The sequence below is a fragment of the Vicugna pacos genome, chromosome 23, assembly GCF_048564905.1.
Source record: "Vicugna pacos chromosome 23, VicPac4, whole genome shotgun sequence".
Lineage (NCBI taxonomy): Eukaryota > Metazoa > Chordata > Mammalia > Artiodactyla > Camelidae > Vicugna > Vicugna pacos.
Genome location: NC_133009.1, coordinates 25,057,140 through 25,071,974, shown reverse-complemented (window position 1 = coordinate 25,071,974; position 14,835 = coordinate 25,057,140). Strand labels below are relative to the sequence as shown.

At 46.3% G+C, this 14,835-nt stretch overlaps 1 long non-coding RNA gene across 2 annotated transcripts; it reads right to left on the bottom strand.

Moving 5' to 3' along the window:
* Nucleotides 1-9,056: 9,056 nt before the first annotated feature.
* On the bottom strand, nt 9,057-14,616 carry LOC140688632 (uncharacterized). 2 transcript variants are annotated; one of them, XR_012063336.1, is made up of 3 exons: nt 14,429-14,616; nt 13,536-13,740; nt 9,057-10,346 (listed from the first exon to the last, which is right to left on the bottom strand). It is a non-coding gene; the product is annotated as an uncharacterized lncRNA (long non-coding RNA). The 2 variants fall into 2 exon arrangements; XR_012063337.1 differs by lacking the exon at nt 9,057-10,346 and having other exon boundaries at nt 13,477-13,740.
* Nucleotides 14,617-14,835: the final 219 nt, after the last annotated feature.

Here is a 14,835-nt window from a genome sequence, read left to right as displayed (position 1 = left end):
TGGCTAGGTTCTGGGGCGACTACAGGGGACAACGTGAAGGGCAGGTTATGAGACTTCAGAGGAACGACCCAGCTATCCAGAGATGGTGGACTCCAGCCTCGCTTATGAACCAAAATGTAATGAAAGGCAGTGATTTATTATTATTATTATTATTTTTTTTTGGTGCATGGGCCGGGAATCGAACCCGGTTGTGATTTATTATTATTATTATTATTATTATTATTATTATTATTATTATTATTATTATTATTATTATTATTTTTACAAGGAATGGGCCCGTTGGGGTATAAAAAGATCCTCAAGAGTCCCCTCCTCCCCAGAGGCATTGTTTAGGAGCCAAGGCCATGTGCCTGCGACCTACGGGGCCACCCACAGCCTAGGTGCCTTGCATCAATGCTCCACGCACTCACCATTTGAGCCCCTACTACGTTCTGGGCGGGCTCTGGGTTAGGGACTGCCTATTGCAGCGATCTGAAGGGTCCCGGAGGTGCGTCTTCTGAACCAAAAGTTTTAGGAGATGGAATCTTTCTCATCTCGTTCCCACCTGTTTTGATTTTCCTATTGCAGAATAATGGTCGTGAGGAGCCCCATCCTGCTTCCTGAATCCTCTTCCACAATGCCTTCCCATTTTCTACCCGCCAGTTTGCTCAGCAACTTGGAGGCAGTCAATATCCCTTTTACTTACGTTAGGGGAACATATCTGATACAGAGCACGGTCACAGACTCAGGCATGGGCACGGTCACAGCGATTCTGTGATCTCATGACAAGCAGAAGGCACTCAACTAGTGGGAATTGTTATTAAACGATCACAACTATTACCATCATCACACTGCTAATTTCTTCCGGCTGGGGACGCGTCCTTATTGAGATTTGAAATCACCCACTGTGGGGGCGTGCAAGTGAGAATGGAGGAAACAGACACGATCCTTTCCCACTCTTGAAGTAGGAATTGAAAGTCTTGTATCTCATTTAACCTTCACAGAAACACTGGGCGGGTAGATACTGTTCTTCCACTATTTAAGAGTAAGGAGCCGAGAGGTTGGGTAATTTGATCCAGGTACGTTCTCGGCTGGTAGGGGGCGTGGCCAAGCCTCTGACTCAGAAACCCACGAGTTTCTTGGTCCAGTTCCTGAACTGGTGGGCTTCTGTGATTCTTCAAAGAAAAAGTTCAAAGTTCAAACAAATCTTTGTTCTCTTTTGTGATGAATGTTTTGATCATTCTAAGAAATAGCCACCTTAAATTGTGAGTGTAGACGCAACCACATAAAAATCTGTTAAGAATCGAATCCCTTCACCCCCAGGGAGAGCGCATTCCTGGTATGCGGAGGATGACAACTGCAGGAGGTGAGGGCCTATTACAAAAACATCTTTAAGCGACTGGTCGCCTAGGGCACTGACTGTCCCCCTCCACCTCCGGATGGACAGATCCGAGCTGTCTTGAAGTCCAACACGCTTCCCCTCCACGCTCAAAGTCACTTCTTTAATTCCATCCCCTCTGGCCTCCCTCAGACCTCGCCTCCATCCCGCTCTGCTCCATCTCTCCACCTTAGCCTCCTTGGCTGCGGAGAGGAGCCTCCTGCAGGCTGTGGCCCGACTCCTAGCGCCCCTGTGCTGCCCTTGCCGCGGCAGGACGGCAAGGTGACCCGGCCAGGAGCCGCCGCCACTACTAGCAGCGCTCTACCGCCCGCTGAAGTCACCGGGATCCGAGTGAGGGGCCCGGCGCGGGGAGGCGCCGGGAGGCGGACGGACCCCGGTCTCCGAGCGCCGGGCGGGGCGGGAAATTTATGGTCTGTGTACACTTTCTGGCTCCAGAGCCCCGCGCATCAGCAGGATGGGGCCCTGCGAGCCGAGGCCACCGCGAGCTAGGGCCGCAGGCGCCCGGCCATGTATGGTGCCCACGAGTCTCTCCTTCCTGTGGCGCAAGGGCCATAAACCTCCCCAGAGTGCACGGCTGAAAACGAAAGTCGGGGCCAGAGGTGGGCTCGAACCTAGGAAACCGGTTCCCAGGCCTGCGGCCCGCCGCCCTCCGAGGGGGTCGCGTCCATACTGGAGGTTTGGATCCACGCAGCGTAGGGCTGCGTGGCCCTCAGCGCAGACAGGTCTTTGGCCCCGAGTCTCCCTATCTTCTGGCGTTACGTAGAGGCCTAGACTCGTCTTCGTCCCTTTGGCCCGAGGCAGATAAAAGGGCCCATCAAAAAGTCGGAGCGAATGAGACAACTGGGGCCGTGGGTGCCGGAGGAGGCACAAAGATGGTCCGGACGATGGGCCAGGCAGGCAGCTCAGTGCCAGGCAAGACTAGATAGAGGTCCGAACGCTCAGCCTTCATTCCCGCCGGGTTAGCACCAAGCGTGTCCACACTCTTCCCAGACCTGGCCACTGGCGCACGGTAACTGTGAGCACGAGGCCAGAGCAGGGCAGGTCCCTTTATTCATGTTGTCACCAGGACTAGTGCCATGCAGTGTAACCGCTTAACCAACCACCTGTAAGAACGCTTTAGCCTAACACAATTTAACCAATAATACCAGGCACAACTTTTTGGTTTACATCCAGTAAAATGTTGCATGCCTCTGTGCCAGACACTGTCTTAAAACCTTCATACGTATTAATTCATTTGCTTTTCACCAAATTCCAGGTAGGCAATTTAAAAACTATTACCCCCATTTTACAGATGAGTAAACTGGCAAAAAAAGAAAAAAAATTCGTTGAAAGACTAGCGGTTAGCAAGTGGAGTCAGGAATATTTTACAGCTCCCTCTCGCCATAGCCTACATTATCTAAGTCATCTATAGTACTAATGGGACATGTATTTATCTCGAGTATTGAGTCATGCAGGCGCGACGGCGCTGATTTCCCACAGAAAGCCGGGGTCGATTTACCCACTCTCACTGCTTCTGCAAAGGAGCAGGACACTCGCCCTGGCGCTGGGAACTGTGAGCCCTCAAGGTCAGGCAAGCAGGGTGGCAGAGTCCATAAATACTGGTCTTCTAGCAATGATCCTCGGGGCGTGTTAATTGCAGTAATAGTTGTGAGTCTCTGTGACACCGACTTCTCGCCCTCTGCTTTCTTGTGATTTACTGTTGGGGCGGGGTCTCAGTACCCGGAAGTTCTTCCTGACCCCAGGCTTGGTTAAAAATGCCCGCTCTGCTTTGGGGTGCGTGAAGCTGCTTATGCAGGTGGTCCCTTGCTAGTGCCTCTCCAAGGACATCTAATTATTCTTGTTGGCATCTTTAGTTTGCCCGGGGAGGTGAAGAGTGGCACCTCCGAATCTCTAGCACCTCTAATTAGTTACGTCCTGGGATAGGGACTTGGAGTTGACAAAGCTGGGGATTTATTTGAAAATAGATGGAGACATAGGAGTAAGAGGAGCAGAGTTGAATATGAAAGAACAGAGTGAAAAAAAAAGGGACGAAAAAGGAGCGAGAAGATGGAAATCATGAAAATAAGTGGGATTTGAAAGCATTTCTCACATTTTTTTAAAGGGTGGGCGGGGTTGACACAATTCGTTTGGGGCTGGGCCATAAATTAATAGATTTATTCCTCAATCAGGAAAAAGCCATTAAGATATTCTTGGCTTCATCTGTGGGAAAATAATTTCTTTGATTGAGTTGCCCCAGAAGACCCTCTGAAGCCCTCTCCTCCCCGCCTGGAGCAGCCTCCTCTTTCCTGCCTGCCGGAAGGAGGGGAGAAGGGGAGACCCCAGGGAGAAGAGGCCTTTCCATCTTTTCCAGCATCTTGAATTTCACTTTGCGCATTTCTTTCTACTTCTTGATTTGATCCCCACTGCCTTGGAGACTTGGAACCTCAGAGGGAAAATTCTCCTGCAGCAAGCCCAGCCACCGTCTCTGGTCTCCAACCCTTAGGTCGTCCTGGTTGATCCGGACTAGGCTGTTGGCCTCTTGCCTGTCCCGCCTGCTCCAGCACACGGAGAAATTTGGGTCTATGAGCAAGAGAAACCAACTCTGGGGGTGGGAAAGAGGCAAAAGTCTCCCCCAAAGGAGGAAGGAGTCCTAGTGCAGAGTGGGTGAAGCATTGTTCCTTCTGAGCCTAGAGGAGCTGACTCTTCCTGTCAGTCCTTTAAGACTCCAAATGTGGGCCCTGGACCTTTAAGTGTCTCTGAGACCCTTTGGGGGAACCCCTGAAGTCAAAACTATTTTCACAATAAAAGATTATGGACTTTTCCTCTAGTGCACAATGGAGTTTCCCAAAAGCCACATTAGGTGTGGTGATGTCATAGCTCTGATAGCCTGTGCGATGTGTGTATGTTGTAGTACATTTCAAGGTGTACTTTTAGCATTCTTGGTTTTATATCTATACCTGTGCTGTGTAATTATTCACATTTAAATTAATTTAAATGAAATGAAAAATTGATTTCCTCAGCCACACCAGCCACATTCCCATTGTTCAGAAACCACATGTGGCCAGGGGCTGTGCCACATTGGACACTGCAGATACAGAGTATTTCCATCATCAGGGAAGTTCTACCGGATAGTGCTAATTTATAAGGTAAGTATAAATAGATATAATTACACACACAAGTGCCGTTTAGCATCCTCAATAATTTTTAAGGTGGTAAAGAAGTTCTGTGGCCAATATTGTTTGAGATTTTCCCCTAAGAGAATCTTTAAGGTCACACCAATGACCTAGGCATTGGAACTAGAGAGGCTAAATTTGTGTAGGCTCTGCACTCACTGTCTTCATGATCTTGGTCCATTTTCTTAACTCTGAGTATCAATCTCTGCTTCTGTAAAACAGGGGTAATAGTTCCTGATAACTATTAAGGCAGGATGTGTAGCTGGTCATGACGAGTGTAAACTCTGGGGCAGAACTGAATGGTCTCATATCTCAGATCAGCCCAGGTGACTCTGGGTTAGTTTCAGAACTTCTCCGTGGCTCCATTTCCTTATCAGGAAGTTGGAATAATAATAATAATATCTTACCTATAGGGTTGTTGTAGGAATTGAATTAGAAAAGTAAAAAGCACTTAAGAACCACTAACTGGCACATTGAAATTACTACTACATATGTGTTGGATATTATTATTATTATTACATATATAAAGTCCAAATATTCCTGGGTCACAATAAAAGTTAAGTCTCCTCCCCTTTCAGATGTATATATATGTATACATATATATATTTCTGTATACACACAATTGTGGCAAAATACACATAACATAAATTTACCATCTTAACCATTTTTAAGTTTACAGTTCAATAGTGTTAAAATATCCAATTTCCATAACTTCTTCATCTTGCAAAACTGAAAGTCTGTATCCACTAGCAACAACTCCTTATCAGTAAACTTTTTATATTGATGTGAATTGGACTCCAGGTTTTAGAATTTTAGTCAATACTTTTGACTAAGTACTAACTACTCCAGTTAAGAAATCAACTAGTCATTCAAAATAGTTGAACTGGTTAATCAGAGTCCCTCAAAGGTAACCAGGCTCCACTAAATATGCCAGTTCCGTTGATTCCTCTATCTTTAACCCCTTGGATCCCAATAGCCCCTCCCGACTAGGCACTGACCACCTTCTGGGGTTGAAGATGATGGGCTGTCCCCCAGATGACTGCTCACTCTGGTTTTACGGAGTTAATGATGATTGGTGGGTTAAGTCACTGGGTCTCTGAGATATTTTCTGAGAAGTATCTGAAAGCTTGATGTTACAAGAGCAGATAAAGAAAAATAAGTTCAAGATGAGTCTCTGGTTGCATCTCTAGGCCCTGGTGAAGGTCAGTGATCATGAATGGGACAAAAATCAGAATATTTAGATTTCCTTTTGGTTAAAGTACGTAGAAGGAGAGAAAAAAAATTCCCTAAAATTGCGGTAGTCACAAAGAAGAATTAAATGCTTCCTTTTGTAGCATTTCTCTCTCTCCAAGGGTTTAGTATTCTGCACTTTTTTTATTGAAAGAAAATAAAACTTTCAGTGTGAATATTCAATCGAAAATGTTAGGTAAATATGGTAGATCTTCTGCTTTCAGATGCAAGTAAAAGAGAACTCAATTTAAAAGAGCATAATCAATAAGGGAAATTTATTGCATCGCATGACTGAGAAAAGTTCAGCATCAGAGTCAGTTTCATGCATGGTTTGATCAGGGCTCTGGTTCTGTTTTCTGTGGGTTTCTCACTTTCTCTCTGTATTCACTTCATGCTTCCTCCTGGTAGCAAGGCCTCCCTCACAGCTGTGTATACTATACTGTATTGAATAGGAAACTGCCTGTGACCCAGAATTCCCAGAAAAAAGCCTAACGGGACTGGCTTCATTCACACAACCCTCCTTGCTCTAGTCATTATGGTTAGAGGAATGGACCACCTGGTTGCATTTGCTTGAGTAGCCTCTTTACTCCTGACTTCAGGGACCTTGAGAGGACATTGGGAAGAAGGGTATTTGGAAAGGCAAACAGTGAATGGAAACTGAAGAGCCAATACAGGAGTAGGAGTCCACCATAGCAAGTACCTTCATTTAGGGCACAGTTGACTTGTAATCATATTTGTCATGATTCAGATCACTTCTTTTGTCATGTAATTGTGTGCTCAATGGGCACAGAAGACAGTGCTTGACCCAGCTAGAAGGATATTGCCCTGCAGACATCTCTCTAGTCTTGAGATGCTGGCTCTTTTTTCACATCTTTAACACTGTTTCCATTGTCAACAATTCCCACGTTATGTTCTTACCTTATAAATGCTGTGATGTGTCTAATTCACCTTGGATATTTGTTCAAATTCAGATTCCTACTGCTTTTCTACTAGGTTCTGCTTTACCAGGTCTTGGATAAGGCGATGACTGGATATTTGGACATTTAACAAGGTATCCGGGTGATTTCCAATATCAGGCTAGCTTAAGAAATAAACTAAAATTGGTTTTGCTTTTTCTCTTTGCATTGGCTGCTGAGGAGCTTAGCAGGCTAACTCCTGAAAAGTGTTCAGGGCTGTATGTTGGTGAATTTTGAATACTAATGTTAGTCTTGGCATAAACATCTTTTATCCAGGTTTTCTTCTTTTCCCCCCAAATTTCTCAGTGAACAGAATTTTATCATACCAAATATATTTTTTGATACTCTATCTGAAAGTCTTTTTGAATGAAGTAGAATATTTCAGATGGGATTCTGTTAGGAAACAGAACAGCTGATTTTTGAAGAGATGTTTTAAGAGGGACTATATACAGTGGTGTGGACAGGATTTGGGGAACCAACAAGAGATGTGGAGGATCTAGAAACAGTTGGGAAACCATTATGATCCCATCTTTAAAGGCTGGGGAGGTGTACCAGTTTCCTGGGCTACTATCACAAATTACTACAAACTTGGTGACTTAACACAACAGAAATTTCTTCTCTTACAGTTCTAGAGGCCAGGAGTCTGAAGTGAGTTTCCCTGGGCTAAAAAGCCAAGGTGTTGGCAGGGATGCTTCCTTCTGGTGGCTGCTGGGGGAAAACCCACTTCTTACCTCTTTCAGCTTCTGATGGCTGCTGGCTTTCCTTGGCTTATGTCTGTGTCACCCCCGTCTCTGCTTTTCTGGTCACACAGCCTTTGCTTCTGTGTCAAATTTCCCTCTGTCTTCCTCTTACAAGCACGCTTGTGGTTGCGTTGAGTGCTCACCCCAGTAATCCAGGATAATCTCGTATTTCAAGATCCTTAATCACCTCTGCAAAGTCCTTATTGCCACATAAAGTAGCATTTCCAGGTTCCAGGGATTAGGAACTAGTTCTCTTTGGGGGCCATTATTCAGTCTCCCCACAAGGAATGGTGCTGCTGAGCCTGGAGCTGGGGAGAGAGGACCCCAGCTGTGGCTGTGGGCAGAGGGCATGGGCCCCATCACAGTGCTGTCCCCTGTCCCTGTAGGGAGGGAGCAGGAGGAAGAAATACTCTTACCTCTCCTTTCTCACCCTGACACCCCTGCCCTGACCTCCTGCTGGCACGTCCCATCAGCTGGCACATTCCATCAGCTAAGGGAGGAGATGAGATTCAGAGGAGCTAGCCTCTTGGGTTCAGGGCAGGGCAGAGAAGAGGATGGGTCTGGAGAATAAGCAGAGTGCAATACCAGCCCACTGCTGAGCTGCGAGCATGACTGTGGTCCTGATCTCTGAGCTGTTTCTCAGAGGAGAATCTTGTGCTAGACTTAGTTGCTCAGCACACAGATGCATGCTCTAGCGTTTCCATGGAAGTCTGAAATCCAAGTCCTTCCAGTTAAGAGGAGGTGGTCTGAGAGATTTGAGGGTGAGTTTCTGTCCAGGTTTTGGATTTCTCTTTGTCATCCCCAGTGCCCTAGTCTAAGGTAGAAAAGGGCTGTTGGGTTGACATTAAAGAGACTGAGCAGGAACAGGATCTTGGACATCAGGAACCCGCACTCTGAAATCAGCGCCCGTCCTCCTTCCCCATCAGAAGGTTTCAGCCCCAGAAAATTATGCTGCATGTCTTGTTTTCAGGAACCCATGCTGTTCTGGAGACTGGCAGTGGAATTCTGATACGTTGCATACGGTAGCTGCCATCTCCATGTAGAAATTTAAAACTGAGCTTGGATCAGCCAGAGACTGGGCCAGGCCTGGGTTATGGTGCTCGAGCCTGTGGGGCTGTAGGCCCAGCCCACCCAGTTCACACCTTCTCTTTCCCTTTGTCACTTCCTAACAGGTACCCCCCTCCCTTCCTCTGCCCGGCTTGCCTATCAGCCATGCGCACAGCCAGCGATTCCCTGAGAGACTTGGGCATCCCTTCCTGGCAACCTCGCTGGGATAGACATCAGGTGTTTTGGGGAAGCTCCCATGTATAAATTTCTGCCTTCTATGATTGCCTTTTTTTTTTTTTAAATTGACATTTGAAACTAAAGACAAAACCAGCTGCTTCTTGAGGACAAAAAAGCAAAACATGAAAAGAATCTCCCATATAACCCAGTGCCCCCCAAAGCCCAAGCCAATAAAATGAGTCTAACCAATAATTCAACCTCCCTGCCTTGTTCCCTGTGACTGAAGCCGGCAGAGCAGCACAGCAGGGAACGCTCATCAACGAGAAATTTATCATTAGCAATTTTATTAGGTTTAATGTAGCCAACAGGGGCTACTGATAGTTTCAGCGTCCTTTTTCCTGAGGGTTTTTTTCCTCCCCCAAAAGGATAAATGTTCTATAGTATTGCCATTGAATTGTCTTTGTAATTGAGCGTAGCTTGGTTGAATGACAAACTTTTCAAAATACCATCCCTGAGAAAGGATTCCGCAGTTTGTAATCTATACAGATTTGCCACTTGAATCTTTCTTTAAAAAGATTTTCAAGGCTTCGAAGCATACCTACCATAATTATTGTAATAATCCTCTAAAGGAGACATTCATCCGTCACGGTTGCAAGCAATTTCTTTTTGGTAGGAACATTTTAAAATGTCTTGTTTGGACAGAAAAGACCATCCATTAGTTGGTAATTTAAGCAAGTTACTTAAAGTGGGGGCAATTAGGTTAATGAGACAGTTGGTCTTTTGAAGTCGAATGGGAGCAGGGATGAGCTCACCACTCCTCCAGAAGACATTAAATCAATCTGGTGTAAAAGGTAGAGGGGCATCGTTCCCTCCTCCAGTTTCAAGTAAAGATCACGCGTGTACAGATTTAGCTCCGAGCAGGGCCATCAGGCGGTGGGCCCCTTCGACTCTCTGGCAACCACCATCCGATGGAGGATGACTCGACAGCTGCTCCAGCTATCACTGGGGGAAGATGACATGCCTGGATTAGGCTTTTCGTGAAGGAGATTCACTCTTGAGGGAGCAGCCCCAGGCCGTGACATGACAGAACCAGGGGCACATGGAGTGCCCCCAAACGAAGCAGATGGAATTGCTGATAAATGAGTTGAAATGGTAGAGGTCCCTACAGCAAGAGCCGGCTGGATTTACAGAAAGCGCTCCATGGAGGGGCAATTTCAGGGCTGCCTTTAGATGTTAATCAGAGGCATTCATATGTTCTGTCGTTCACCCTTCAAAGGAAGGTGTCAAATATCTTGATGAAATACCTCTCCCGCTTACTCAGACACGGGGAATCAGCCACTCTGTTGATAAATGACTCAGGGCGAATCGATAGAAGGAGGGTCAGGCTTGGCGAGCCCCTTGGCCACAGGGCAGGAGTAATTATGTCATAATCAGTCTGTGGGGCAGAACCCAGCCACGGTCATGGTCCATGTTTGAAGGCAACACCTGGAATTGGGGAGTTGGGGATTACAAAGGATGAGCGTCCGGGGGTTAGGAACTCAGGACGATTGCATTCTGATGGCAGCGGACCCTTGCCAAATCCTCTCACTGCAATAGCCCGGCAGCTACCAGATATGGCTGTTTGGATGTAAGAAGCATCAGAAATGCATCATGATATTACTGGTGCCTGCAAAAGATGAGTGATTTAAGAGTTTGGAAGGTCTCCTGGCAGAGATGAGCTACCTAAGTCACACTTGGCCCAAGGGAAGGATATGCTCAGTGGAGAAAAAAAAAATTGGTGCTCTTATGCAGAAACCAGGTTGATTTTGAAGTCTGCCATTGGGAGGGACCACTATTCTGAGACGGATTTTTCTGTTGCACTCCTCCTGCCTCTGCCCCTGCACGACTGCAGAAGAGCAGAATAGAGACACCACCACGACCCTCTGGATTTGGGGAAGTAGGATTCTTTGCTTCATGACGTTGATAGCAGGGAGAGGTGGGTGGGGACACAGGAAAACCTCTGCATTCCTTCCAGGGCACTGCCACAGACCAGGTTGGGCTTTCTGCCTTGCGGGTATCCTTATGTTGCTGCCACTGGGCAGTGATTGTAAAAGCAGCTGCTGTGAAGGAAGAGGAAGTTACTTTGGCAACCAGTGCTCGAAATGCCCGCAACCTCGTATAAGTAGTTGGCCCACGCTGCCTGCCCTCTGTGGTTGGATATTTATCTGTCCCTACTTTCAACCCTTCTTTACTCCAAAAGCCACATGTGTCTTCTCTCCCACACCAGAACTATCCAGATGTTCCTTTTAACCTGCTGTCACATGGAGCGTATGGAAGTGCCCATTGCAATTGCCTAGGCTCTGATCTCTGGGTCCTCCTAGGGTCAGTCCTTCCTGCCTGAGCCCTTCATGGTTTACTTCTTTTTGTTGAAGTTAGAGAATCAGGGTGAGCTCTCCCCTCATTTAAAAACTGAGTCTATGAGACACTTGTGCATGGCCTTGGTCTACCTTGACCAGCATGGGTGGTATTGAAGCACCGCACCCAGTTCAGTTGGCAAGGCTGTTCAACACATAGTGCCACATACTCAAAGGACAGTGTAGGATGTTGGCAGGGTAACTTGGATCCTCCAAAGCCTAGGTGAGATGTATGTGTAGGGCAGATGGGGTTGCACTGGCCAAAATCAGCCTGCTAAAATACTAGACTGACCAACCACACTAGCCAGGACTAAAGGTGTGTCAGAGGCAAACTTCTGGGTAACTGAGATGGGAAATTCCAGGGAGGTCTCTCTTCTCCTAAGTTTCTTCATTTGTAGACTACTCAGAACCACATGGATGGGTGGGTTTTGGACATTCTGTTAATTTCACCTTAAATATTTCTTTTGGACCTTAAATGTGCCAGGCATTAAATTAGGTCCTGGAGAAACAACAATGAACGAAAGAAACATTATTTCTGCTTTCCTGGAACTTAGAGTCAAAAGCAGATGCAGACAGGAGGGTGAGAAATTACGATATGATGTAACTTTACATGCTAAGGTAAGAGGATTTTGGGGTGCTGGAGTAGGGTCATAGAAGGCCTTTTGGAGGAAGCCTGGTCTCAAATGGGACACTTGAGGTATTTTTTCAGGCAGAAGAATTGTTTTCAAAGATCTAGAAGAAAGAGAGGGCACGGCACATCTCAGAACCTATGTGGCCAGAATGCAGAGTAAAGAGGGCAGAGTGGAGAGACGGGTAGGCACTTTGCTGCATAACCCAATTCCGATCCTTTCCAGGTAGGGAAGCCAATATCACAGTGATGTAAGGAGCTTCTTCCAGGTGCTGGGAGTTGTGGGGACCCCAGATGAGAAAGACAGGATTGCCATCTTTGAGGGGCTACCTCTGCCCATGACCTCTATGCCTAAGGAGAAGCACATTGCCATCCCTTCCTGAGGCTCTTGGTTACAGTGGTCTGATGTGGCTGCTTCCAACAGCTTCTGCCCATGAAAACAAGTCCTGACCAAAGAGAGGATACCCACAGGTTAGAGATGCTGAGGTTGAAGTACCATCAGCTGGCTGTCCTGGGTCAGCCTGCAGTGGGGGTGACTGATATCCAGCCATCCATGTTCTCTCATATTTTCTTCTGTGATCAAAGGGCTCAGCTTAGCAGGCTGGGTTGGCCCAAAGGCTCTAGTTGACATTATCCCCCACCCTGAGGCCTCCAAGACCTTTCTCTTTTGCTTCCAAGATGTTCCCTACAACTTTGCACCAGGAAATTGTTTTTCCTTCTTTCTAATCAGTCCACATCCTTTTTCCTTTCCCCACTTAATGTTTCAAAATAAGATGTACCTCTTCCAGAAAGCTTGCCCTGATTAATTCTCTCCCTCATCCTAGCAACTCCAGGGGTCTCTATCCAACATATAATTGATGGATATTAAGTATGAGGCTTTCTGTCATTTCTGAACTCTGGTTTTGCATTTTCTTGAGCTGGGGTTGTATTTTCACCTTTGCTGCTGCTTATGCAGTTTTGAGACCCGTACACCAGGTGGTGGTAGTTTCCTCATGCTCTGATTATACATTCTGAATAATTTGCAGAGGAGGAAAATCGAAGGGGAGAACTAGTTTTTAATCGAGTACCTACTATGTGCCAGGTCTTTTTACATAGTTAATTTAATCATAACAAGTAATCTATATGAGGTAGATATTACTGTTTTTATTCTTCTAGTTAAGGAAACTAAACTTGGGAAGAGGTGAAGTAACTTCCCCAAACTCACACCATCCTTTGTGATGAAGCTGGAATGAGTATCTGGGTCTGATCTCTCTAGCTTGTTGTTTAAGATGAAACATGCAGATTTCTCTGATTATAAAACAACAATGAAATCAACCATTTCAAAATAACAGTTCTAAAAACACCTCTGGGATAATTTGGTGTCTTCCTAATTTTTATATTATAATAATCCAGAATATTTGTAGGTGGAAAAAAAGAAACCTGATTTGGATAGTTTTTTCAGCACTAACCACTCCTCGCCCAGCCCCCTCCCCCTGCCATCAATCATTGCCAACTTAGGTGCTTGGATGATTTGCCAGGATCTCTATGAAGGCCTTTATGTGCTACTGAGACTTGGAGAATTTTGAGAGAGGGTACAATGAGGACTCAGGGAGTTAATGTTCTGTGATTTCAAGGGATCAGAGATAGCAAAAGACTTGAGGCCTAGGACATAATGGGGGAGGGGATCCTAAGTCTTAGGGGCAAAACCTGGGTCTCAGGATTTACATTCAAGGCAGAAGAAAGTGATCACTTAGTCTCCAAGGTCAAAGAGAAGATTCTAGGAGGCTCACAGAGGAGAGGGTAACACAGACATGCCTTTGTTTTCAGAGTTGGAGGGGAGTGGTTTGACTTTCACCTTGGGGTCCAGCGAGTTGTAACAGGTCATTGGCGCTCTCTGTAGAAGGGGCTTATTCCAGCTGCAGGTGCTCAGTCTCCCTGGGGCAGAGAAAGGAGGGCTGGGTGTAGGGCAGGGAGAAAGAGACCAGGAGGGATGCTGTGTGCTATCTTCCTTCTCCAGTTAATTGCTCCTCTCTCCTTCACTCTACATGTCAGATAAAAAGCTGCAGCAGCAAGGAACATAAAGCACTTTTTAAGTGTCTAATATCCCCAAAGTATATATTTCCCACAACTAAGTTCATTGAAATTTCTAATTTTTTCCCCCCTAATTTGCCCCATTGCTTTTAGTTTAAGGGAGGAATTCCCTGTCCAATGACTGGGACGGGTTTTAGACCCAGCTCTCCAGGTAATAGGAAATAGTTCTTGAAGTATGTCTCTTTGCTCTGGGTTTCTATTCTCCCAGGTGTGAGATAAGGGGGTTGGGATATAGACCGTTTCACTCCTCTGTTTACTGGGCTGCGGTCTAGCCTCCATTCAATGCATTCAACCGATATGGAGACAAGCTGCTACCAGGCACTGCTTTTTCTGGGCTGGTTCATGTTGTGATTCAATAATCAGAGTAATCCAGCTTCTAATGGAACTTGCTTCCCTGGTAAAGATAATATTCTGGATCTCCTGTCTGGAGCGTCTTGCTCATCCTCGGTTCTTGTAACATGTTTCCATGAACAAATTGTGTCATTTCCCTTATCAACACCTTGATGGTGTCTTTTGTTTTTCCCAGACCAGGGAGATAAGGTATATATGTATGTATAGATGTATGTATGTAAGCATGTATATATGTATGTATGTAAAGATGTATATGTATATAGATGTATGTATGTGTGTATTCATTCATTTATTTTTTGCAGTTACCTTATCCATCTGGCAGCAGGTATGTCTGTGAGTCTCATTTCCTCCCTATCCTATTGGCTGGCTTTTTCATAGGGATTCCTCAAAGTACTAACGAGGACCCACGACCTCCTTCCTGCGAGGGTTGCGCTGACGGTGTGCCGCCTCTGTGTCAGGTGCTGGGACCAGATGGATTAGACATCGTGCTCAGAGCACAGGGGAGGAGCTGGACAGCGGGTTGTGACGCAATCGGTAAGCGCCGCGGGAGTCTGCGCAGTGAGTGCGCCCGGGGGCCTGATGAGAGCACTGCTGTGGAGAAGCAGCTGGACGACGATGGCTTCGGCGTGGCGACATTGCTCCGGGCCTGAGAGGATACCAGGAGCCACTGACTGGGTGGAAAACATGGGGAAAGGTGTGTAGTTCACCTGGGA